The 25,031-nt window shown below is 39.4% G+C and overlaps 1 protein-coding gene across 5 annotated transcripts in view; it reads right to left on the bottom strand.

The window, feature by feature from the left end:
* The window catches only part of SPATS2L (spermatogenesis associated serine rich 2 like), a 166,428-nt gene that overhangs the window by 122,535 nt on the left and 18,862 nt on the right, over positions 1-25,031 (bottom strand). For 4 of the 5 annotated variants that reach the window (XM_053906493.1, XM_019428377.2, XM_053906514.1 and 1 more), the window contains one exon: positions 21,120-21,169. The exons of the other annotated variant lie outside the window; for it this stretch is intronic. The gene's annotated coding sequence lies outside the window, so the exon portion shown is untranslated. Of the gene's footprint in view, positions 1-21,119; positions 21,170-25,031 lie in introns of those variants that run through there. 5 annotated transcript variants of the gene reach the window in all.

Raw genomic sequence — 25,031 nt, forward strand, 5'->3', positions numbered from 1 at the left:
ATGTTAGACCTAATGGTTCCTGTTAGTCCATCCTTCTATTAAGAGAGATGAAATTTTGGACAATACACCAAAAAGGGAGGCTACAAACATTCTGGGGGGTTGGGAGAAGGTGGTTAATAGATATGCTGATCTCTGCTTCCTTCCAAAACCTACTAGGATGGTGAGAAATAAATATAAATGGTAAAAGTCCAAAAGGAACAACAAATGGGCAAGGAGACACAAATGGCCAAGATGGGACACAATTTGGGAAGATGGAAGGCAAACTGAAGAGTGGCAACTGACTCTCCAGAGGAGACTGAGACCTCAGGGCCCACAGACATACATACAAAGGAGAAGCCAGCCAACTGGCTCCCAAAGAACCCCAAGAGGGCTCAGGAGGGTGACATATCCACCCCACTCAGAGCAGCCAAGCAACCATCCTCCCCAGCCCTTGAGACACGGGTTTATTCTCTGAAAAAACTGCATCCAAGAAACAAGAGGCTTCAGGTGTAATGGAGGGTGGTCTGAGGCACCAGGCTAGAAACGAGGGGCTTAGGAGGAAGTCTGGGCACTCAAAGTGAGACCTTTGGCCCTTCTCTGACTCAACAGCGTAGGAGGGGGTTACTCCTAGACCTCTAGGCAAGAGATATGGATTCAATTCATGGGAAATAGAGTGACCACAATAGGAAGACCTATAGATGTTGACATTTGGGGAGGGGGCAGGTAGCTTCTAACAAACTGAATTTGCAGAAGGGAATGAATTCCTGTCCATCAGCGGTTGGATAAGCCTGGCAAATAACAGGAGACCAGAAGGAGAGGTTTTGAGGATAACCAACAGAGTTAGTGGCTCTAGTAGCTACAGTCATTATTTCCCCTGACCTGGGCATCAGAAACCTTGGCTTTAGGTCCTGTCTATGTCACTGACTCTTCATGCGACCTCTGAGTCACTTTTCCTTTCTAAGCTTCAGTTTCTCATCCTTGGGTCCTGGAATTTTCAGATGTTCACTGTTACTAGCAGGTCTAAGATGACAGACAGACAGAATGTCAGGGGTCTTCAACAGGGTGCCATCTGCAGCCTTAAATTTCACTGACTTCTTGGAATCCTTGTTGCTCCCACAGCAGATGGCTGCCATTCTTACATGTAATGCAGTGACACCATCCTTCCAGAGAGGCTGTTTTCAACACACTTGCATCCCAAGTAAGTATAGTACAGGACTCTAGGGGACCTACAGCACCCCAATATCAGCTCTCCATTTTTCCACATCATCATCATCAAAAACGAAACCAAAAAAAAAAAAAAGCAAAAGCATCATCAGGTAGGGCTGCCTGGGTGGCTCAGTCGGTTAAGCATCCGACTTTGGCTCAGGTCATGATCTCACGGTTCGTGAGTTTGAGACCCACATCGAGCTCTCTGCTGTCAGTACAGAGCCCACTTCAGATCCTCTGTCTCCCTCTCTCTCTGCCCCTCCCCAACTTGTGCTCTCTCTCCCTCTCTCGTAAATAAATAAACATTAAAAAAAATTTTTTTTTAAAGCATCACTAGGTAGAGTCAACCCAAACTCAACTTCTGTACTCTCACACATTTGTTGTTGTTGTTGTTACTTAATGAAACTCAAGAAAAAAGAGTGAAAAATTCAACACTCCTCCCTCTTTTCAAGGGTCAACTCTGAAAAGAGAACGATAGTTAACACTTACTAAACACTTAGATAGGTCTGAGGCACTTGCTAGAAGCTTTACATGCCTTTTCTCATTAGATTCTGATGTACCTCCATTTTACAAACGAGGAAATCGAGGCTCCAAGAGCTGGCGTGATCTACTGGTACATGTGAAAGGGCTGGAGTCAGACCCAGGTCTCGCTCTAACCGAACCCGTACTCTTGTTCCTACTATCTTCAACCCAGATAGCCAGTCTCCCAGCCGCGGCAAGAAAGCTTCTGCAGTCTACTCTCCAATGACATTTCCTGTGACTTCAAAGGATTGACATGATCAGCCCTTCTGCTGAACAGCTATGAGGCATTCTGAAAAATCAATACTGGCTTCTGCAAGAAGCAGACTTTCCCAAAGCTAATTGAAAGCCATCTGAACATTTTCAGAACTGTGGCCATAATCATCTGTCTTGCTGCATACCATGTCCCAACATGCAACTGCAGTAAATCACTTCAAAATCACTTCTGCATGTTCACTCATACAAAACAGAAGCCCACAATATTTTTTGTCATTGCCCTGTAGCTCCTCCATCTAAACTCAGAGCACTGGTATTATGGTTACATAATAGGCAGCTTGCTGACATTACTGTTTCAAAGTACCACTTTTTCAGGGTTTATCACAAGTCATTTTAAATTCCATTTGGCTCTAACTTGTTATACAACTTTATGTTCGGAAACAATGTCCTCTGCTGCGTCGACAAGCTATACTAGAAAATACAGTTGTTTGGGGTTTAAAAACAGTTTTTGCTAAACTTTGATTCTACCCTTGTACAGGGCCACAAAAAGGGTGGTGATGAGAAAGAGAAGTTAGATGGCTTATTGCAAGACACTGATCTGGAAAGTTAAAGACAGATATATTTTGATATCTAATCTGGATTAATGGTATGACCTTGCGACTTCAATCTCATCTACCATAAATGAATACAATGGCCAAATCGTTGTTTGCTGTAACTCTGCAAACCAAATGATTAGTTTGCCCCATTACTAGAGGCTATAATAACTCAAGAGAAGAAACTGGCCAACTCGGTAGGGTGGGTACTTGTGCCCTGATCATCCAGTATCTATCCATTCCCACAGCAGCTCTAGTTTGCTTGGAGGACTCAGTGAAGCCTCCTTCAGAACTGGGCTGGAAGCTGGGGGCAGGGGAGAGATGTCTCAGGATGAACCCAAAAGCACATCATTCTGTGTGTCGCAGCCATGGCTTTGCTGCAACCTCCAACAGACAATCAGGCCAAGGAGAAGCAAATCTGGAGCTTTGTTTGTGCTATTAGGAAACTGGACTTTCTCTCTGCTGGGTCTGAAGGAAGATGATGATGGGACTAAAGCTGCCTTAGCCATCTTGTGAACATGTGGAGCTCAGAGAAGAGCCAACACAGAGGAACGTAGAGGAAGCAGAGTCAAGAAATGCACAGCCCAGGCAACTGTTGCTGAAGAGGTTTCCTCGAAGTCCCGTCTAAAGATTTCTTTATTGGCCACTTCTAAGGGCAGCAGGCTGGGAAATGCAGTCTTTTGGCTGGGCACATTGCCTCCTTGAATCAAATCAGTGTGTAACTAAGGAAGAAAGAAAGAACTGGTACTGAGTGAGCAGTTCCCAGTTTCTTCTGTGGCCTGTTTAGGTTGGGTTTTCTGTGCTTACTGCAGAAAGCAGATCTCTTATATACAAGGGTTAAGGAGCTATTACATTTTTCAGAGTCTACAAATGAGACATCAAGCTAAAACACACAAGTAAAATCTTTGATTTGTAAATCTTTCATTATAGTAACCTGATTTTTCTTTTATAGTAGATTCATTTGAAATTGTTGCTCAATTTTAAAACGTGCTATCTACAATTAAAAATGCAAGATTGGCACACGTGCAGCAGCACAATTTTTCATATTCAACGTAGACACTGAAAAAATGTTGCTAAAAATATCAAATATCCTAATTTTTTTCTTAAATTATAGGGGTAAATCATACTACATATTTATGAGCCCACTGTCTCAAGGCAGGAATTTCTCTGTTTCAAATTATGTCTTAGACTTCTATAGGTTAGGTTAGAAATGATAACAAATGTAGGAATGTTTGAATTGACATTTAGTTCTCAGGGGATAGCTTTTAAAACTGGAGAATAATGAAAGTAGCTGCTTTTAAGAATTTTTTTCACTAGTCACAAAGACATATCATACATTAGAGGATATGGAGAATGCCAAAATGAGATTCTCCCTGAAATCATGTAGTGTGGCATCAGAAAAGGAAGATAAACAAGAAAACAATGGTTTATTACACCAAGAGAGATAAGAGGCAGGGGAGTCACAGGGCTGGATTGTTAACAGAAGCTTTGCCTTCAGTCTTGAGTTATGTAGACAACAATAAATGGCCTTTGCAGATCATTTTCATACAATCTCAGAGCTGAAAGAAAGCTTGAAAACCACTGAATTCAGCCCACTCACTGTACAGAGAAAACCTTGGACCTAAAGAGACTGGGTCATCTCTCTAATGTTTTACAAGCTCATGCCAGAGCCAGATTCAAAACACAGGTTCCCTACCCCATGGCACAACACTCTTTCCACTAACGCCCATTTCAGAAGATACAGAATGAAGAAGCTTGCCCGCCAGATGCGTACTGTAATTTACCTCTATGTTTATTGTGAACTCGTATTGAAACTATACTCTTAAAGTTTGTTTATTTATTTTGAGAGAGAGGAAGCACACTTGTGAGCTGGGGAGGGGCAGAGAGAGAGAGAAAGAGAAAGAGAGAGAGAGAGAGAAAGAGAGAGAGAGAGAATCCCAAGCAGGCTCCGTGCTGTCACTGAAGAGCCCAACACAGGGGTCGATCCCACAAACCAATGAGATCATGACCTGGGCTGATATCAACAGTTGGATGCTCAACTGACTGAGCCACCCAGGCGCCCCTGAAAATTGACTGTAATACCATGACATCTGCCAAGAGTGATAAATGAGTGAAAATGTATGATATCACCCATCCCTGAACTAAGCTGGGCCCAGGAAGCGTGGACAGACAGAGGTCTCCATGATACCAAAGGAAGAGGCTGAGAGGTCATCAGGGTTTAACAGCTAGTGGAAATTTTATTTTCTAATGGAAGTGAGTTCTTTGCCACTGTCTGCTTCAACTGCTTCCCATCTACTGCCAAAGTTTCCCTGGAACACGGAGTGGTTCTCGGCTGTGTGACCTTCACCATAAGCTTTCGGCAAAAGTTCAAAACTAGGGTAATCAACAGGTGATGGAAAAACTAGATCTTTTGAAGGTCTCCCTTCAAAAGAGCAGAAAATAGACAACAGGGAGAAACTTGTAGAGTGGGTTAATTTGTGTACTACAAATAATAAGATGAATCCTTACTAATATACTTTCATCACTTGACAACTTATAAATAAGAGAAATGCAGGGAGTTCCCAACTCAGCAGTTTCTCTGCATAAACCTAGAAAGTGTAGACCTGGGGTTTGGATAGGAAGAAACCCCGGAGTTGGTCTAATAAGTTGAGTTCCTTCATTTTGCAGAGATTCAGAAAAAAGCTCATAATCTCTGCTAAATCAGGTGTATGAAACAGCAATTGCTCTTCTCAAATCACGGCACACATATTCAGCTGAAATGTGTTTACAAATAAATTCAGCTGAAACACATCACATGAGGTCTCTAGTTATCCACAATCAGTCATTTTCATATGGTTTGGCTCACATACTTTCCTTTCTTCAATTAAAAATAAACTTTGTTGGTTCTTTCTTGTTATAAAAGCAGTGTATGTTTAGGAAAATTAAAGACCCAGATAAACACAAAAGAAGAACATTTTAAATGCCCATGATCATACCACCCAGAGAACCACTTAACCCTTAAATATATTTCTGGGTCATTTTCTAAGAATACATCCATACATTAACAAAAATGTCATCACCCTGGGCATACTTATTTTTTTAGAACATGATTTTATCACTTAACAATATAGAATGAACATCTTCTCATTATCAACATTTATCTACAATATCATCTATAGTAGCTGAATAGTATTTCACTCTGACTATACAGCATAATAGTTTTAACTAATCTGTTTTGTACACGTAAGCAATTTCTTATTTCCCTATTATAAACAATGATGTGATTAACATCTTTGTGGCTAAAACCTTTGCACATATCCTTAGTTACCTCCTCAGCGTCAATTCCTAGAGATAAAATTTCTGTGATGAAACAGTGAACACATTTTAAAGGACTAAAAGGGGAGTCTGGCTGGCTCAGTCAGGAGAGCCCACGACTCTTGACCTCAGGGTGGTGAGTTTGAGCCCACGTGTGGCATAAAGTTTACTTAAAATAAAAAAAATTAAGTAAAGGTTTAAAAAAACACATATTGCCAAACTACCCTCTGCAAAGGGACTCACACAATTTAATTTACTTGAGTTACCTGCACATCAAGTTTTTTGGTCAGTTCAGCACTTCATGAAAAGAAATTGTAGGTACACTTGGGTTGGTCAAATGGGATAGATGTGCTTATATCTATAATTCTGATGAATGTTAACTATAGACACTTTAATCAATTAGATGATTTTATACTAGAAGTTCCCTATATATACACCTCTAGCCATGATTAACTTATACATTTCATTTTGACTCTTTCTTTGGGATTTGATGCCTTTTTCTCTTTCCCTGGTTAAATAGTCTTTTTATAAACTTAACAACATTCGTAAAGAGATTCTAGACAGTCCCTGGCAACATTCTTGTAGTGCTCTGATTACATGCATCAGCTAAAAAATCTATCATCCAAGTTATGCTCCCAATTAGATGCCAGAACCAGTTTTCAGTCTGACATTTTAATGAAATGATAGAAATAACATCTTAAATTCAGGCAAAATCAACAAGTACCTGTAAGACTAAAGAGAGGAAGTGGAATGTGCTGTCAGACCACACACATTCTTTTAAGTTTTTTATTTATTCCTTTTTATTCCACCTGATTCCAAAAAGGACTTAAAGCAGCTTTTCTTTCTAAACGTGTTTTCTAAATTGGACATTTTCACATCACTGAGGCTGCCAACTTCTTTCCTAACAGAAGGATATTCTTCTATCATAACTGCTTGCTATATTTGGAGACTGAATGACAGAGATATTGTTCTTATCCAGAAAAGAGGAAAAAATAACTCATTACGATCATGAATCCTGCCTGGAAGACCCCTTAAAACAAAGTGACCCTCGGTATGCAACACCAGTCCCACCAAAATCAAACCAAAACAGGAATAACTCAATATCTAGGATGCATAAAAGCTTCAGAGAATCACAAAAAGTCAGGCCCTTGGGCTATTCATTCTCCGCAAGGGACAGTAAGAATTCAGATCCCAACATTCTAATTTGTGAGAGAACTGTGAGACCTGAAAATTCAGGAGGCTGACAGCAGGGAAGGCAGGCCCAACATCAGAAGGAAGAGGAAGCTTCCCACTTCCCTAGAACAGTGGCAAGGAAACCCCATCTCCAATAGGCTTGTCATTCCCAATCTCCTCTTCCTTTTTGTTCCCTGGTCCTCCTCTTCCAGCACCACCCATCACATCTCTCTGGGGTCTAGCTCTGCTTCTCTGTCCTACATTTTGAAGCTTTTTTTGAGGGGAGGTGGGACGGCGGTGGGTGGGGGGTAGTGGTGGGGAGCATAGCTTTTCTAAATCCTCATCCGTTGCACTTGATTTCCACTGACCTAAACCTTGTCCAACATCTCTTCTGTTTCGTGGGCCCATGCTAGCAGTAAGAGACAAGGTCCCAGACCCTGTATTACACACTCAAGGACACTTAATGATAAGTCACCAGTACATGGTGAGCAAAGACTTGAAAGAAAATTGATTTCCCCCCCCCCCCCATTTTAGGGGGAAAAAAAAGGAAGGGGTGTTAGGGGCTACATTAATCAGGGAGAGTTACAGGGAACAAGTGTCACTGAAATTCCCTGGCATATTAAAAGTGCTAGGCTGAGTTGGCCTATGCTCTAAATATTCCCAAATGCCACCATTTTGGAAGAAAAAAAATCATTTTCATTGTGAAATTTGAGGTTTTCCTGAAATTTCCAGGAAACCTCAAGAAAAACACGCAGTTTTTCATCTGAACCAGCAGTATATCCAAGGAGCAAGGGCCAAAGTCAATAATAAGACCCACACAACTAATAGAAAATATCAACAGTTGGCCCAAACTTAAACGTCATGTTGTAGATCTTCACAATGTACAAAGCCCTTTCAAATAGCTATTTTATTTGATCCTCCCCACAACTGAGTAAGGTAGGTGTTATTATTCCCACTTCAGAGATGAGGAAACTTAGGCTCCCCAAGGTTACATGACACAGTCGGGTCACTCAGGTAGTTTTTTCAGCGACTGAGAACGTGGACGCTGAAGTGAGACCACTTAGGTTCAAGCCCAGGCCCTGCCCACCATTAATTATGGGAACCTGAGCAACCTACCTTCACTGTGCCTCAGTGTCTATGTCATCAAATATAGACAAATGACAATACTATAGGACCGTTTTGAGAATTAATTGAGTTAATACATTAGAGCAGTTATAGAATTAGAAAGTCAGTCTGGCTTACACAGTAAGCACTTAAAAAATGTTCAGAAGACTCAATTCCCAGAGCTAAATATTATAAGGCCAAATGAGGTATCCTTATTTTTAACAATTACATTGCTTCTACGATTCATAATTTTATCAGTAGAAAAATTAGCTATTTCTCACAAAAGAAAAATGCATACTAAAAGGAAACCTTGAATTGGATATAATGAGTCAAAAAGGAAGAAAAGGGCAAAAGTTCAAGTGTGGTTTCTTGAAAGAACGCCATTAATTTTTGTTTCCAGAAAAATACTGTACACGATTTAAGTATTTTCAGTCATTTTCGAGCACAATGAAAGGTCAGGCTAAATGGAAGTAATATTTGTGTAGCCCATGGTGACTGTCGGGGAGTCTGTTTCCCATGGTCTGGTCCTTGATGTGGACAATGAAGCATTTCTCTGGGTGAGCGCCGAGAGAAAGGGCTGAGGCTCCCCCCAAGCCCTTCCGCCTCCCTCGGCATCCACTCCACGTGAGCTTTCTGTGAAAGGAGAAGAACAAAGATGCAGCTGGCAACTCTAGAGTGCTGTGGAAAACAGCAATTTCCCTCAGCGAAGAGGGCAGTGGGGAATCAGCAGAGGGGTACCACCAGGACACACATTCTTGTTTGTAGTTTCCTGTGGCTGTGGGGGGGCGGGGGGAAGAGGCTGAAGTGTAGAGAACGTGGTGTTGGGAGGCTAGGAAGGAACAGAGAGAACAACCAATACTCAGGGCTGTCGGACGAAAACCGCAGGCAGCTGGAATAACTATGAAAAAAGAACCAGCCTGCAGAACATACCAAAGCAACAAAGGAAGTATCATGCAAAGAGCAAAGAGAGCGTCATGGCAGAGAGGTTCTGGAAAAGTGGACATGTCAGAGGACCATAAAAGGAGCCACATAAGACCAGCAATGAGTGACTGCTCAGTCTTTTTCTCGTGCACGGGAAGGACTGGGTTCTGAGCCATCATCTAGACTGCAGATGTGATGTAGGCTGAGGTTCCTTCCTAGAAATTGCACCTCCTTCTAAAGCAACGTGCGAAGCATGCTTCTAGTGGCACAAGTATGGACTGGGGGTTCAAAAGTCAAGTGTAGTGTAAAGGAACCAAGTTAAGGAACTCAGGGTGTCTCTAACATAAGAGTTGCATGTGAAGGGGGTGCCTGGGTGGCTCAGTCAGTTAAGCATCTGACTTCGGCTCAGGTCATGATCTCACAGTTCATGAGTTCAAGCCCTATATCGGGCTCTGTGCTGACAGCTCAGAGCCTGCTTGGGACTCTCTCTCTCTCCCCTGCTCACACTCTTTCTCTCTCAAAAAATAAATAAACATTAAAAAAAAGAGTTATATGAAAAAGGAAATTTCACTTGAAACAGGAACATACTGAGCATTAAAACACACAGTTACAGACTGCTGTTCAGCCCAGAAGTCCTGCATGTCACAAGTGTTAAAAAGAACAATAATGAATTACATTTGTATACTACTTTAAAGTTTATAAAGAATTTTAATACAAGTGATCTGTCTCACATGTATATTTTTATGCCCCAAAAAGACACATTCTTCACATTATAAAAGTCCCTAACAATTTTTTATGTTACTGCAAACATTTAAGTCTATAAATACTACTCATAGAATTTTATCTATAAATATTATATATAAAAGCCAAATGGTGGGTTTTAGGTATTGAATCTACTCTAAAACATCTACTACTCTTCCAGAGTGACTAGTTAAATATAATTTACATTAACTGAACTAGGTGTAAACATTGCTATACTCTGCATAGACCATTAAGCATATCTCATTAAGAAGTTTCTATATTTCCAAACCCTCAGACATTCTAAGGGGGTACTATAGATGAGTAATTATTTTTAAACGAATATATTAAAAGATATCCCTCAAGGGTCTTTAAAAACAGCTCTTAATAGCATCAACAGGAAGCATGCTATAAGGTTATGAAGAATGGTAGAATAAAAATGATTGTGGCCTATTTCCATAAAGAAGCAGGGAGAATAGAAAATAAGCTAAAATTACTTCCAGCTTGCTGAGTTAAAATGAACTGTTATGTCATTAGGCGAGTGTCTTATTTACTCTTTGCCCTATATACAATAATAACACGTGTTGTTGAGAGTCAAGAGTTCACATTAGCATTTTTTAATTTAGGAAAAAGAGGAAATTGTAAACCCTAAGGAACAGTTTTCTGGTTGACATAGTTCAGCATGCCTGGAGGGTGATGTGTACTTTGTACCCAAATCTTACTAAATGTTCTGTCCTTGAGATACAAAGATAACACTTCTGACCCACCGTCAACAGAGCATTCACTCTGAGGTTCTTTCTTTCTTTCAGCTTTGATGATAAATTTGTGCTGATCTACCTTCTTTTGGTCACCTGGTTTCCTATGTGACCGGCATCATACGTTTGGGGAGGCAGCTGCCTGGCTTTGGGACAGAAGTTGCAGCCTGGAGAAGGGAAGTGAAGCAGAGAGCTAACCCTTGGCCTCGGCATTAACTGATGTGTTAAAGCAAAATTCTACAAAGTAGAAACACATATGGTCAGTATGGTAAGAACTCTGCAAACCTATTTACACTAAGAAATGCTGCAATCAGCTGAAGGTTTTCTTTGGATATGTTAACTTCTGGAGTAAATTAAGCCTTCTGTATCAATTCCTTCTGTACCACTGAGTTTTTACATTTTTCTAGGTTTTGGTTTCTCCAATCCCTTAGTTCTGATCATTCACCCCGTTTAGGTCTTTGGTAGCCCTTATCGCTAGTTGTAATTACTCTGTTTATTCACTTGGTTACCTGTGTCTTCATTGTCTGGCTCCTCCACTAGAATATTAGCTCTGTGCATTGGAAGATCCCAATCTACTAAAGTTGGGTACCGATTCCTTGATCAGAGTTTATCTGGCCCAATATATAATTCATCAATATATAGATCCCAGAAAGAACTGCCAGAATATATTCCTTCTTTCACCAAATACTAATTGAACATCCCTATGTACTGGCAATGGGCACAGCACTGGGCATACTGGTGAATGGAACTTATGTTCAGACAGCCGGTAGTCTATTATGGGTCTGGCTGAATATATCGGGTGCTATCTTGCTAAATCTTTGAGCAGACCACAGAGAAAGAAGAAGGAAAGAAGACATCGGTTCGTTAATCAGAGTGCAAGCTCACAGAGGACAAAGCCATATCTCTCCTACTTCTTTGATTTAATCTCCCTTCACTCTTGGTTGCTCTAGGTAAGCAACGCATGCCTTCTTAATTGGCTGCCAGAGCCGTCTTCAAGATCTCCTTTCAGAAAGCTTTGCAAAAGTCCTAGAAACAATTTTGCTATTCTGGAAAATGTTAATGTTCAAGGTACTCCTTTGAAAGAAAAGGAAAATTCCTTTGAGATTTTTTTTTTCCTCAGTAACAAGGAATGCAATTAGGCCTATACTTGGCACTTTGTCAGTTCCCAGAGCCAAGAGATCTCAGGGTTAGGAGAACAAAGCTACCAAGATGCTTTTGCTATTGACTATGGCTGACTCAAAGTTCAAGGGTTAAAGCCTGAGAATGTTTTACCCCTTGACTTGAATTTCCCATGTAAGTAACTTCCAAATACCAAAGCTTAGAGGAACCAGAATACAACAATCTTTTCCATTACTTTATTGAAAAATTATGTATGCTGTGATTTATTGCTAATGCTGGACTTTCAAAGCATTAGACAGGACACCTGCAAACTTTTGGACAGCAGCTGCCAATACAAGTTTAACATTTCATGGCTCAGCACTTAAAATATGATGAATAATAAATCATCCCTCTAACCAGCATGAGGCACTTGGTTGGTAATGTATTGAGAGTTGGTAAAAAAAATGAACTACAGATTATGTTGTAACTCAGCATTTTGGAAAATGGAGGCTAAGTAAAATGGTGATTGCTATTAATGTCTCTCTTTCTTAGTGGTACACTTTCTCTTCTTAAGAAAGAAATATTTTTTTACAGAAGGACCATGTCACTGTGTACTAACAATAAAAACCCTGGTGAATTCAGATGTATATATGTGCTTGAAAAACAAAGAATCTTGGAACTCTTTATAGGTTTATAGTAAATGGTGCAAATGGGACAATACTCAATTTAGGACCTATCAGGGCAATGTTTGAAAGTGATGTTTAACTTGTTTTGGAAGATATTCATCAGTTTTTCGGGCATATATTTTTATCATTTCCATTCTTGAAATATTACAAATAGTTGCTTAAGCTCTGGCAGAACAAATGGTACTTATGAAATACTGGTTTGGTGTGAGGAATGGCTATAAACATCCTGTTTAAGAATGGCTGTGATGTATTCAAATATATTTTAATAGGTCCCCAAGAGAAAAAAGTTAAGGTCCTTCAATAGTGTGATGAGTTGCTGACAGCACACAGATCCTGTGCCCCTTTCTTACCATCTTTCCGCTTTGGCATAAAATTTCAGGGCAAGTCAGGCAGTCAGTGAAGAGAATATAGGCATTAGGAATGATAAGGTGGATTTAATACCTTGTTTCTAACAAGAGGTCAAGCAGTAGCTAAAGGCAGACACGGAGTCAAACCCTAGAGAAGCAGCCTAAGCAGAAGGATGGCCCTTGGGACCTACACAGCAATTACTACGTCAATGAAAGTGAGTTCAAGGTCAGTGTCCACCCAAAGAAGAACAAGAGAAGCAGCGCAGGCTCAATCAGGTGTGTTGACATTTGTTGAAGAAATCGCTCATATATAATTTCATACTTATACTTGATTCTTTTTATGTAAATTCCTTAAAGAAAATTGAGTCATCAGCAATTATTGAAACACTACTACCAGTTGTAGGTGGAAGCTCACTGGGATCCCTGATTTTCTTTTTTTTTTGAAAAAAATTTTAAGTTTATTTATTTTGAGAGAGAGAGCATGCATGCGCACAAGCAGGGTAGGGACAGAGAATAAGAAACACAACCAGGCTCTCTACACCATCAGCATGGAGCCTGACGTGGAGTTCCGTCTCTCAGGACCGTGAGATCATGACCTGAGCTGAAATCAAGAGTTGGATGCTTAACTAACTGAACCACCCAGGGGCTCCAGGGATCCCTGATTTTCTGAGATGGCCCAGGGCATATGAGACTAGACCTCCTGGGAATGCTGTCTATACTAGGTGATGCTGTCCCGTCACCCAAGGATGACTGGTCAAAAGTGGTCAGTCAAGCAAAATTGGATGAATTAGATTCTCTCTTCCAAGGGCCTCAAACCTGGAAGCATGAAACAGAGAACAGAGGACATCAGTGCTTGGTCACACTAACAATATCTTAGAGAAGAGGGACACAGAACCCTATGTTGTGATTACCAGAGCTTCCCTGGTCGCGGCCCTTCATGCAGTTTCATGGTTCCTCCCTTCCTTCAAGTCTGTGAGACACCCCAGGATACTTCCAATAAACAATATTAAAATAATTGGGAATTTTGTTTAAGCTAGTCAGTCAGTCTCTGTAGCTTCCAATCAAAGAATCTTGTAGGTTAAGGACATCAGCACTTTAATAAAAAGTTACATTTCATTAAAAGAGAAGTATAAGAGACATGATCATAATTGGTCACATTTGTAGGAAACTCTACATTTTACAGATGCTCTCATACATGATCTCTGTAAGGGTTGGAGAAGGGCTGCTATTATCACCCTCATGATAGAGAAAAGGCAATGCAGCTCAGAGAGGGTAGCACCTCATGCTGTGGGGCCTGGCTGCTGGCAAGAGGCAGAACCAGGCTTAGAACCCATGTCTCCTGACTGCTGGCAGTGCCCTTCCCATTGCAACCCATGACTTACACGCCATCTAGCACTTTCTATCACTTATGCTATGGGAATGCCTACTGGATGGTAATCAACTTTTTTCTTAACATACCAGACCCTAATTAAAAGGATATGTTTAGGGGCTCCTGGGTGGCTCAGTTGGTTAAGTATCTGACTCTTGGTTTCGTCCCAGGTCATGATCTCACCGTTCGTGAGTTTGGGCCCCACATCAGGCTGCACGCTGACAGCATGGAGGCTGTCTGGGATTCTCCCTCTCCGTCTCCTCCAATCTCTCTGTCTCTCAAAATAAATAAACTTAAAATGAAAAAGAAAAAAGGTTAGGTTTATACAAAGAATACAAGCAAAATAGAAAAATGGAACTATTCTGAGCTCTTCTACTCCAACTCCAACTCCAACTCAGGCTTGAGAAAAGTTTTAATAAAGTAAAATATATAGGGTATTGCCTTGGTGTTGATATTTGCCAACAAAAAAACATTAGGGCTCGGGCGCCTGGATGGCTCAGTCGGTTGAACATCCGACTTTGGCTCAGGTCATGATCTCACAGTTCGCGGGTTTGAGCCCTGCTTCAGGCTTTGTGCTAACAGCATGGAGCTTGCTTTGGATTCTCTGACTCCCTCTCTCTGCCCCACCCCTGCTTACATGCAGTCTCTCTCAAAGATAAGTAAATAAACATTTAAAAAACCATCAGGCCTGAGAGGTGCCTCCTTTTGGGTAGCAAGCTTACCATCTTCTACATATTTTAACTATTAGCAGGAAATGTCCTTTGAACTACACGGCAGTGGTGTTCAAGATGTTTTCAACATGTATCTTCAAATATGTGCGGTTGTTTATTTATAATTCATACACATATATTATTATATTAACATGTTATATACCTTATAAACATGAACAAAATAGAAAAGGACAGATTTTGCTAATCATGATTATCTCAAGGCAAATATACACAGGACAAGGTTAAGGATCAATTAACCACAGTGAACATAAATCCACATGTCTCCCAAGTAATTTATAATTTTCGTGGCTAGATTCTTAGAAGATCTGATTAGATGGTCACAGTCATCACTTTGTAATGTGGCTGACAGAGTTCATGCTCAACTCGGTCATTTTCTTGTTGCCTGCAATATGAAAACTGTCTTCCATTTATGGAAATTCTTTATAGAATCTTTTAAAGAGTGTGTTAGTTTGTGAGGGTTTGTTAAAACTAAAATATAGAATTTGCAACTCCAGTTAAAGCGGCATGATATATTTCACAAAATAACCCAAGTAGAGGAACCAGCAGGGAAGTCACTGTGAAGGGGGTGGCCTCACCTCCCTCTCTCCAGGTGATAACTGATCACCTGACATGTGGGCCCAGGGACGATGCCAGTGTCAGTACAGTCACCATCAGTTATCATAATGTTTCATGAAAGCAAAATGAATCTAAATGAAAGTTCTAATCAATTTCTTTTCCACCCAAATGATTCTTCTCAAGAGCTTCCCAGGGTGTATATTCCACTTGGAGGCCACTTTGCCATGAAACAAAGCAATAGTTTATTTCTAGAGCACCTTATAATCACAGGAATCTCTAGGCCTAAAACTATGCAGGACAAGGGACAAACCAACTCAGACCACAAATGAAGTTATTTTGCATTTAAAAAAAAACTTTTAAGATTATGAACTATAACTCACAACCGGAAAAGCACATAAAACATTAATGTTTGATGCAATGTGCTGTATATTGTAACTACCAGACCAGTAAAAGAACAGGACCTTGTTAGGACCTTGCAAGCCCTCCAGGTCCTTTCTCTTCCCTAGCACACCCTCCTCAAAGAGGTAACCACTATCCTAATTCTTTCAGTAATAAATTCCTTGTTTCTCTTTATAGTTTTAGCCACTTATGTATGTACCCCTTAGCAACAGAGTTTAGTTTCTTCTGTTTTCACACTTCATATAAATAGAATAAGATTGTTATATATGCTTTTGTATATTCTTCCTTTCAACATCCTGTCTGTAAGATATATCTGTGTTAATGTGTATAGCTCTAGTGTATTCTTTTTTACTGATGTGTAGCTTTCTATCTTACAATCACATCTGCAGTTTATTCAGCCATTCTGCTACTGAGAGGTATTTTGGATGTTTCTAATTTGAGATGAATACAAGCAATGCTACTAGGGACATATTACACCTGCCTCTGGATGCTCATGGGTATACATGTCTCTAGAATACATATATTCATGCACATGCATCTGTGCACAAGTGAAACTGCCGAGTCCTAACATAGTTAAAAACCCTAATCAAAAGAGGTTAGAGTGGGAGAGAGCCAAAGCATAAGAGACTGTTAAAAACTGAGAACAAACTGAGGGTTGATGGGGGGTGGGAGGGAGGGCAGGGTGGGTGATGGGTATTGAGGAGGGCACCTTTTGGGATGAGCACTGGGTGTTGTATGGAAACCAATTTGGCAGTAAATTTCATATATTAAAAAATAAAAAAATAAAAATAAAAATAAAAATAAAAAATAAAAAAAAAACCCTAATCAAAGTCCCTGATTTCAAACTATACTACAAAAACTACAGTCATCAAAACAGTATGGCATTGGTACAAAAAACAGACAGAAAGATGGGACAGAATTGAGAGACCAGAAATAAACCTGCACATATACAGACAATTCATTTATGATGAAGGAGCCAAGAACATACAATGAATAAAGGACAGTCTCTTCAATAAATGGTTTTGGGAAAACTGGACAGTCACATTCAAAAGAGTGAAACCAGATTACTGTCTTAAACCATACACAAAAATTAATTCAAAATGGATTAAAGACTTGAATGTAGTACCTGAAACCATAAAATCCTAAAAGAAAACACACGTGGTAAGTTCTATGACACCTTTGTGAACCTGACTCCAAAGGCAATGGAAACAAAAGCAAAAATAAATGGGACTACATCAGAGTAAAAAGCTTCTGCACAGCAAAGGAAACCATTGTCTAAACGAAAAGGCAACATACTGAGTGGGAGAAGGTATTTGCAAACCATATATCCAATAAGGGGTTAATATCCAAAATACACGATGAACTTATATAACTCAACAACAAGAAAAAACCAAACTCTATTATAAAATGGGGATCTGAATAGAGATTTCTCCAAAAAAAAGACATCCATATAGCCAAGAGGTACATGAAAAGATGCTCAATATCACTAATTATCAGGGAAATGCATTTCAATACCACAATGAGATATCACTTAATACCTGTTAGAATGGTAATTATCAAAAAGACAAAAAACAACAAGTGTTGGAGAGGATGTAGAGAAAAGGGAACGCTTGCATACTGTTGGTAGGATTGTAAATTGGTAGAGCCACCGTAGAAAATAGCATGGAGGTTCTTCAAAAAATTAAATAGAACTATCATATGACCCAGCTATTCCACTTCTGGGTATTTATCCAAAGAATACATAAATACTAATTCAAAAAGATAATATGCACCCTTATATTCACTGCAGCATTATTTACAATAGTCAAGATATAAAAACAACTTATGTGTCTGCGAATGAATGGATAAAAAAAGATGTGGTCAATTTACACAATGGAATGCTATTCAGCCATAAAAAGAATGAAATCTTGCCATCCACAACAACATGGATGGACCTTGAGGTTATGATGCTAAGCAAAACAAGTCAGATGGAGAAAGAGAAATGTCATATGACTTCACTCATATGTGGAAACTAAAAAAACAAAACAAAACAAAACAAAAAACAGAAGAAAAAAACAAAACAGACCAAAAACGCACTCCCAGATACAGATAATAAACAAGTGGTTACCAGAGAGGAAGGAAACTGCGGTGGGTGAAATGATGATGAGGGCCAACTGTATGGTGATGACCTGTAAACTAGTCTTGTTGTGTTGGTCACTTTGTGGTGTACACAGATGTCAAATTATAAACTGTACACCTGAAACTTATATTTTATTTTTTTGAAACTTCTACTTAAAAAAAAAAGAAAAGAAAATAGAGATTACTGCAGCTTATAAACAAAACCCAAAAACAAAATACACCTAAGGGAAGGTAATTCTAGTACATCTCTTGGCAATCAATTTTAATATCAACTAATTCTTCCGTAGCCATGATGAAAGCTCATTAAATTACTAGATTTATCTTTCCCTGGATTTTCACTCCTGCACATTCGTTAGGTTTGAACCACAATATTAAATACATTTAACTCTGTTAAAAAATAGTTTGAAAATTTCCAATGAATTTATTGAGGCCAATTCCCTCAATACCCACCCCCCTCATATATATATTTTTTAATATATTATAATCACATTTTTCACTTTAATGAGGGCAAACATTATATCTACAAAAAGTTCATTCAAATTTTAAAGCAATTTTGCACCAAAAGGGTTCAAGTTAACACTCATATTGATCAAACATGAAAAGCCAAAAATATTAATTCTATAGTCAAACTGAGGAATACAAATACAAGTAAGAGATGAATTCCAACTTTAGAATCTCCAATGTTTCATAACTATCATGAATGATCTCCAAATTGAGTGCATAAACGGGGCACGCTTAGATGACAATATTGTGGCACTAGCAAAATCGTCCTGCTCATCAGTCTCCCATTGTCTTATTGATCATAAACACAGTAACTAACATTTGCTGTAGCACCAGGTACTTTCTGCATATTAGTTCATATACAATGCTATTTTAATCCTCAAAACAACTCTATGAGATAGGTACATAACCTTATGTAATAGGTCCCAATTACAAAAGGAAGCTGAGACACAGAGAGGAAAGTAACCTGACCAATGTCCATGGCTGTAAGTAGTTGAGTTAGTCATCCAAACCAAGCCTCCCGGTGTCTCAGTCCAGACCCTACTATGCTGCTTGGCAACACATTTATTCATTTTGTTGTTGTCACTGTTGGCCTTGTGATTATTTTGATAACACCAAGAGTAGTTCTCTAAGACAAGAGCAAAATGTGTGAACCAATAGGAGGGCGGGGAAATCTATGTACACTTGTTTTGATTTATGAAAATTTTGTGAAAATGACTGTAACCAAGCAACTCTAACTCTGGGAGAAGTAATTAAGAAATGAATTAAGGGATTCAATGGATACCCAAATTAGTCATCAGAGCTCAAAGATCTGGAGTTCTGGTCTATATCCAGCTTTGGCACTTGCATCCAAAATAAACACGACCAGATAAGTACCACAAGCTCACAATTAAAATGGATTTATATGGCTTATGTGTCCACATGGGAGAGCCTCTTCCTAATTGAATTCGGACACCTCTTCAGTTATTGTGGGCTTCATTTGCCATCTTCCTACTCTTTTGTAACTGCTGGCAATAGGATTATACTGAGGGAGAAATCATTTCAATCATTGATGTCTGCAGAGCAAGCATAAAAAGATAAAAGAAAAGCCTGTGAACTGTAATTAGAAAATTCCTTAAGTGTGCTCATGTGACATATGTTTGAGACTACGACCAACTGGCGAGGCGAGTTACAGAATGAATGTCCAATGTCACTGTTCTGGGATAAGCAGCCAGTAAAAGTAGTGTCCCAACATGCGATTAGAGTAATCTTTTGCAGGCCGAAACATTCCTGCTTTCTACCTCTAATATGATTAGTGACAGACAGCTGGAGGCATCTCATTCTCCTGACAAAAATATGATCAGAATTGTTTTCAATCGGTATATCTTTCCATCAAGCTGTTTGTTGCCTTCCAGCAAAATAATCAGAGTTTCTGATTATTTCGTATGTTCCAAGAAAACAGTAATTGATTGTGCCCTTGCTTGTCTGATAGGGAGAAGGCTGCCAGAATTTACATAGTAACTCTTCAGTTGCCTAACCCAAAGAAAAACTAAGCAGTGTGTGTATGTGTGAGCATGTGTGCGTGCGTGTGTGTGCGCAACAGAGTGAGAGAGAGAGAGAGAGCCAATAGTTTCCATAATAATTCTCTTTGAACAACTATAAACAAAGTGTTTTCCATGGTGATTCAGATTTCAAATATGAGGAAGTAAAAGTATTCTATTCCACTCATGGAAAACCACCAACTCCCACCAATGTTAATGGCTCTTTTCAAAAAGTTACAGTCACCTTAATACTGAAATTTCAGGGTTATAGAAAAAGAATCAAGTTCAGATTAACATTCATGGAAATATTCAGGTGCAATAAGACCTCATTCATTTGGACTACCTCAGTTTAGAATCTACAATCATTTGACAGTTGTCTGGACCAGTGATGATCTTTTCACAACAGCTTGCTAAGCAAATTAACTTAAACGAGCAAGACTGCTGGGGGGAAAATAAAAATTCAGGTAAAGCATGATGAATCAAAAATAACAACATGCTTCCTGTACAGCAAACACTTTTCATGAACCCATTAAAATACCAGTGACTGATAACCATAATAATTACCATTTAATTAAGTGTCAATCTTATATAGCTCACATTACATACATGAGCTAGAACTATCCCAACAACTCTGCAAGATGTATATAATTATCCCCATCTCAGAGAGGAGGAAACTGAGACTCAGAGAAGCAGGTAACACACAAAGACATAACCATCACTAGGCAGCCGAAGCAGGATGCAAAGCCATGTGGTCTGGCTCAGAAGCCTGTGTCCTTTCACCCCAACTCAACACTGAGTCAGCACTGAAGATTGCAAGTCAGACTTCTAGAGTCACTGGAGCAAGTTCTTCTTCTTCAACAACAACAACAACAACAACAACAACAACAACAACAACAGCAAAAATAGCGATCACTGCAAGGAGGGCTAGCTAGGCAGTCTAGCTCCAGAGCCCGCCACTCTTAACCATAGTTCCTTTCTACATCACAAGGGCATCTATAAAATACCCTTTGGTGCGTTGAAATATTTTACATGCATGAAACTACTCTGAAGAGATCCACAGAAATGCCAATGGAGGTGGAGAAGGGGGATGCAGGTGAGGTAGGAGTGCCTTGGGTCCACTTCCCCTCCCCCGCACCCCATCATGAGTGACTTTAGTCCACACATCTATAAACAAGAACCGGTGTTGAGATCCTGAGAGACTGATAAGGCTGTGAGGAGGCTTCTGGGAGTCTGCAGAAGCCTCTGGTGGTGGGCAGTGGAGGAGCACACGGAGAAGGGAAGGAACATCTCTACTTACCCAACTATCCACAGAGATATTCCTGAAAGCAGCCTGCGTTTCGGAATGCTCTAGGAAAAAAGTAAATTTGGGAGGTCAGATCTCACATTTAGCAGCCACACCACCCATTTCCATCACATCCACATCCAAGCACAGGATGTGGAGTCAAGCAGACATGGAACTGGTCCTTACCTGTGACTTAAGAGCTACTAGGGAGAGCAACCTCTCTGTGTCTCAGTTTACTCAACTGTAAGATGAGATAATAACAGTACCCTCCTCACAGAGTTGCCGTAATTCGTACCATGAATTCAAAACACAACAGTGCTATTTTAACAAGTACAAGAGCTAACATTTAAGGCTTGTTTAGACAGTGCCTACCACTTCTCTAGGGCTTCAAATAAGCTAACTCTTCAACACTTATCACTGGCATTCTGCAGATGTAGAAAGTGAGGCACTGAAAGGTCAAATCATGTTTTGTAAAAGTATCCCTGGCAAGTGGTGGGGTGGGGACATAGTACCATCTGGCCTCTGAAGCTGGATAGTGATATTCTGCCTAATTTATTACAAGTAAATGTTATCTATTGTTATTATTGCTGTTATAATATTCTCCTCTCCGACCCCAGGGAGCTCACCATTTAGCTAGTAACCACTTAGGCACAGAGATAGGTGCCAGGGTCATAAGTCAACCAACCAATCACTCACTAAGTCAACAATCTCTTCAAGTGTTCCCTGAAAATCCCTGTGTACCTGATGCTCTGTTAAGTACCATGTGGGACTTCAAGGGCTCTGGTCATTGACCCTGCAGTCAGATAAACCTTCACGAAGCAAATGGGGAATGACAACAAGAAGGAACCATAGAAAGGACAGGAGAGGGTGGTGTCAGGACACTGGATGCCGTGTCTGGCTCTGGCACTAGCTTTCTTGGTGGCCTTCCCCAAGTCAGCTGACCTCACTGGGTTTCATCTTTAAATGAGTTCTTAGCCCAGAGATTCTTAGCCCAGAGTTCTTAGCCCAGAGGTTCTTAAGCTCAGAGATTCTAATTTACAATTCTATTCTCTCCTTCAATTTGACTTATTTTCTCCCAACAGTCCATTTTTGAGAGAATACATTATAACCCTTCATTCATCCAACAAACATTGACTGAACACAATGCCAGGCACTGTGAACAGTGCTCAGGATATTAACACAAGGCTTGGCTTAACATTTTGTAATTAGCTCTGAGAGCATGATCCAGTCCTATCATGGAAATCTCAGGGAAGATTGCAGCCCTGAGGACAGCAGCACATGCCCATTCTTCCCAATGTGAACCTTGGGAGTGGCTCCAATGAATTTTGCACCAATCCAAAATCCAGGGTCCCACACTGGGCAAGAGGGTGCCATGCTAAGTATGATGGGGAAGATAAGAATCTCTACGAAAAATAAGGCAGAAACTAGACCAGTGAAATGGGGCTGACGGTTAGGTTTGTTTTCTAAAAGTAAGTGCTGTATGCAATAAACCAAAGAGATGAAAACTGTTGATACTTTACTTGACTTTCTTGACTTTATTAATGTATACTAATGGCCACTTTGATAGCAATCTTTTATTCTATGTATGTGTGTGCATACCATGTATGTTTGCACATGTGACTGCTTCTTCAAGAAGCATTTATTTTGACACAAGGTGCTACTGACTTTATTTAAAGATAAGTTCATCACACTTAACTATGTTTGCTTTCACAGAAACTCCTCAGAGGGGAATAATTCCATGAGTATAAAACTTCTATTGAAAAGAAACTGATTTTAAAATGTGCTTTTCAAACTTTTGATAAAAACAATTTCTGACTTTATTTATGAACTAAAAAAGGTAAACACTGCTGTGGAGACAATTTAATGAATAATATGAGTTGTCAAATGAGCTATTAAATATTTACAGATATAATTTTAGCAAAGACTTTTAAACATACTTCAAAATGTCCATCAACCTTTAAGTAGCATTTTGGTAAATTCTACCTCCCACCACAACAGAAGTCAACACAAGATGTTTACGGTTCCATTATTATTATTATTATTATTATTATTATTATTATTATTATTATTTAGAGAGAGAGAGTGAGCATGAGCAGGGGAGAGGGGCAGAGGGAGAGAGCAAAAGAATCTTAAGCAGTTTCCACGCTCAGTGTGGAGCCCGATGCAGGGCTTGATCCCATGACCGTGAGATCATGACCTGAGCTGAAATTAAGAGTCAGACACTCAAATGACTGAGCCACCCAGGAGCCCCAAGATGTTTGTGGTTCTTAAAAAAAAAAAAAGCTATGATGGTATGCTTTGCAGGATGGTTAAATATTTTCAGCATATAATTTTAGGTGGCAAAAAAATGAGATAACATATAAAAAATGTATCATTTTGATAGGTTTTCAGGTAAAGTAACCTGTCCATGGCATTCTACAGAGAATTTGGTTCCTAAATTGGCCCTGAAAGAGATTCCAAAAATGTTTTAAGCAATGACAACATTGTTGGAGTACATGCATAAATGTCAAAGATGACAACTCTGAGGAACAATACTCTCTTGGATATATAAATTATAGCTTTCTTAAGCTTGGAAAGAAAAAAATTAGAAATTTAGTAGTGATTACTCCTGAGTGAAGAATTATGGTGTTTTTTTTCCCTTTTTCTTTATAATCCCTCTACTTTCCAAACTTCCTATAATGAGCGTGTGCTACTTGAACATTTTGGAAAAAAAAAAGTTTTTTCAAGTTCATGATATATTATGGAAAATTGCCTGATATGAAAAGTGAAAAGGCTTTGGGATCACACAAACTTGGGTTCAAATCCCTTTTTAGTTTGGTGCCCTCAGATGAGCTACTCAGCAGACCAAGTTTGTACATAAAATGGAAATAATAACACATGCCTTGAAGTACCATGTTGCCTACTAAAGGTGAGATATATTGTAATTGCTTAGCACAGAGTAGGAGCCCAGTGAATGATAATCACTCTTCCATCCAGAGCACACAAGGAAGAAAGGCCTTCCTGATAACAGTAAATAAATTGTTGGTGTTTATAAATTGTATTTCAGCCATTTGTTTATAGAAACATTGAGAGTTTTTAACAGGTAATTTTCAGAAATCTTCTGATAGTTAAACGTTCAGAAGAAAAGTAGGAACGGGTTTACATCCTACCCTCCTTTCTATCACAATTATTAGGGTCTTACAATCTAAAACTCTTGGGTTCACTTGCACACGCCACTATGCTATGTTCAGAAATCCTCTGGTTGGGATGGGAGTTGAGAGAAGGGTTAAGGCGGACCCAATGGAGCACAGAGAAACCACAGCTATCACAATCAAGATCTTTTCCATTTTGTCATTCCTTATGAGTAAAGTGAGCAAAATAAAGTATGGGACTGCTTAAATGAGGGGTGAGGGACAAGATATTTTTTATGGCTTTTTTTTTAATGCTAGCTATGTTGATATTTTCATCCTATTCAGCTGAAGGTAGTTCAATCAGTTAGGTTTATGACAAAATATATGTACTCAACAAAATATGGCTGTTGGGGATATGTTGCCTTTGGATATATGTTGCCGTACCTTGACTACAGGAAGAAATATTGATTTAACTGGCTTTAATATCAAGTCAGGTATTTGTTGACACGTGGAAATGAAAAATATCAAATCCATGAACAGCTTGATATATAGGTCAAGTCCCATTTCACCTCCCTCCAAGGGACTGTCCAAAGTCTTCCACTGTATTGGAACTGTGTTCTAATGATGCTTGCCCCAGTCACAGACAACATGAATTTTCATTACAGTGGGGTTTGCTACATAAATGAATATTGGTATTGATTTTTATGTGGTATAATTTATTGTAGAAAGTACAGCAAAAAAAAAAAAAAAGAAAAGAAAATCATTATGTATTTAACTTCTCCCTTTTCCCAACTCTGGAGGCATATCTTGCTTTCCA

Source organism: Panthera pardus, unplaced genomic scaffold (assembly GCF_024362965.1).
Source record: "Panthera pardus isolate Hobbes unplaced genomic scaffold, ASM2436296v1 HiC_scaffold_10, whole genome shotgun sequence".
Taxonomy (NCBI): Eukaryota; Metazoa; Chordata; class Mammalia; order Carnivora; family Felidae; genus Panthera; species Panthera pardus.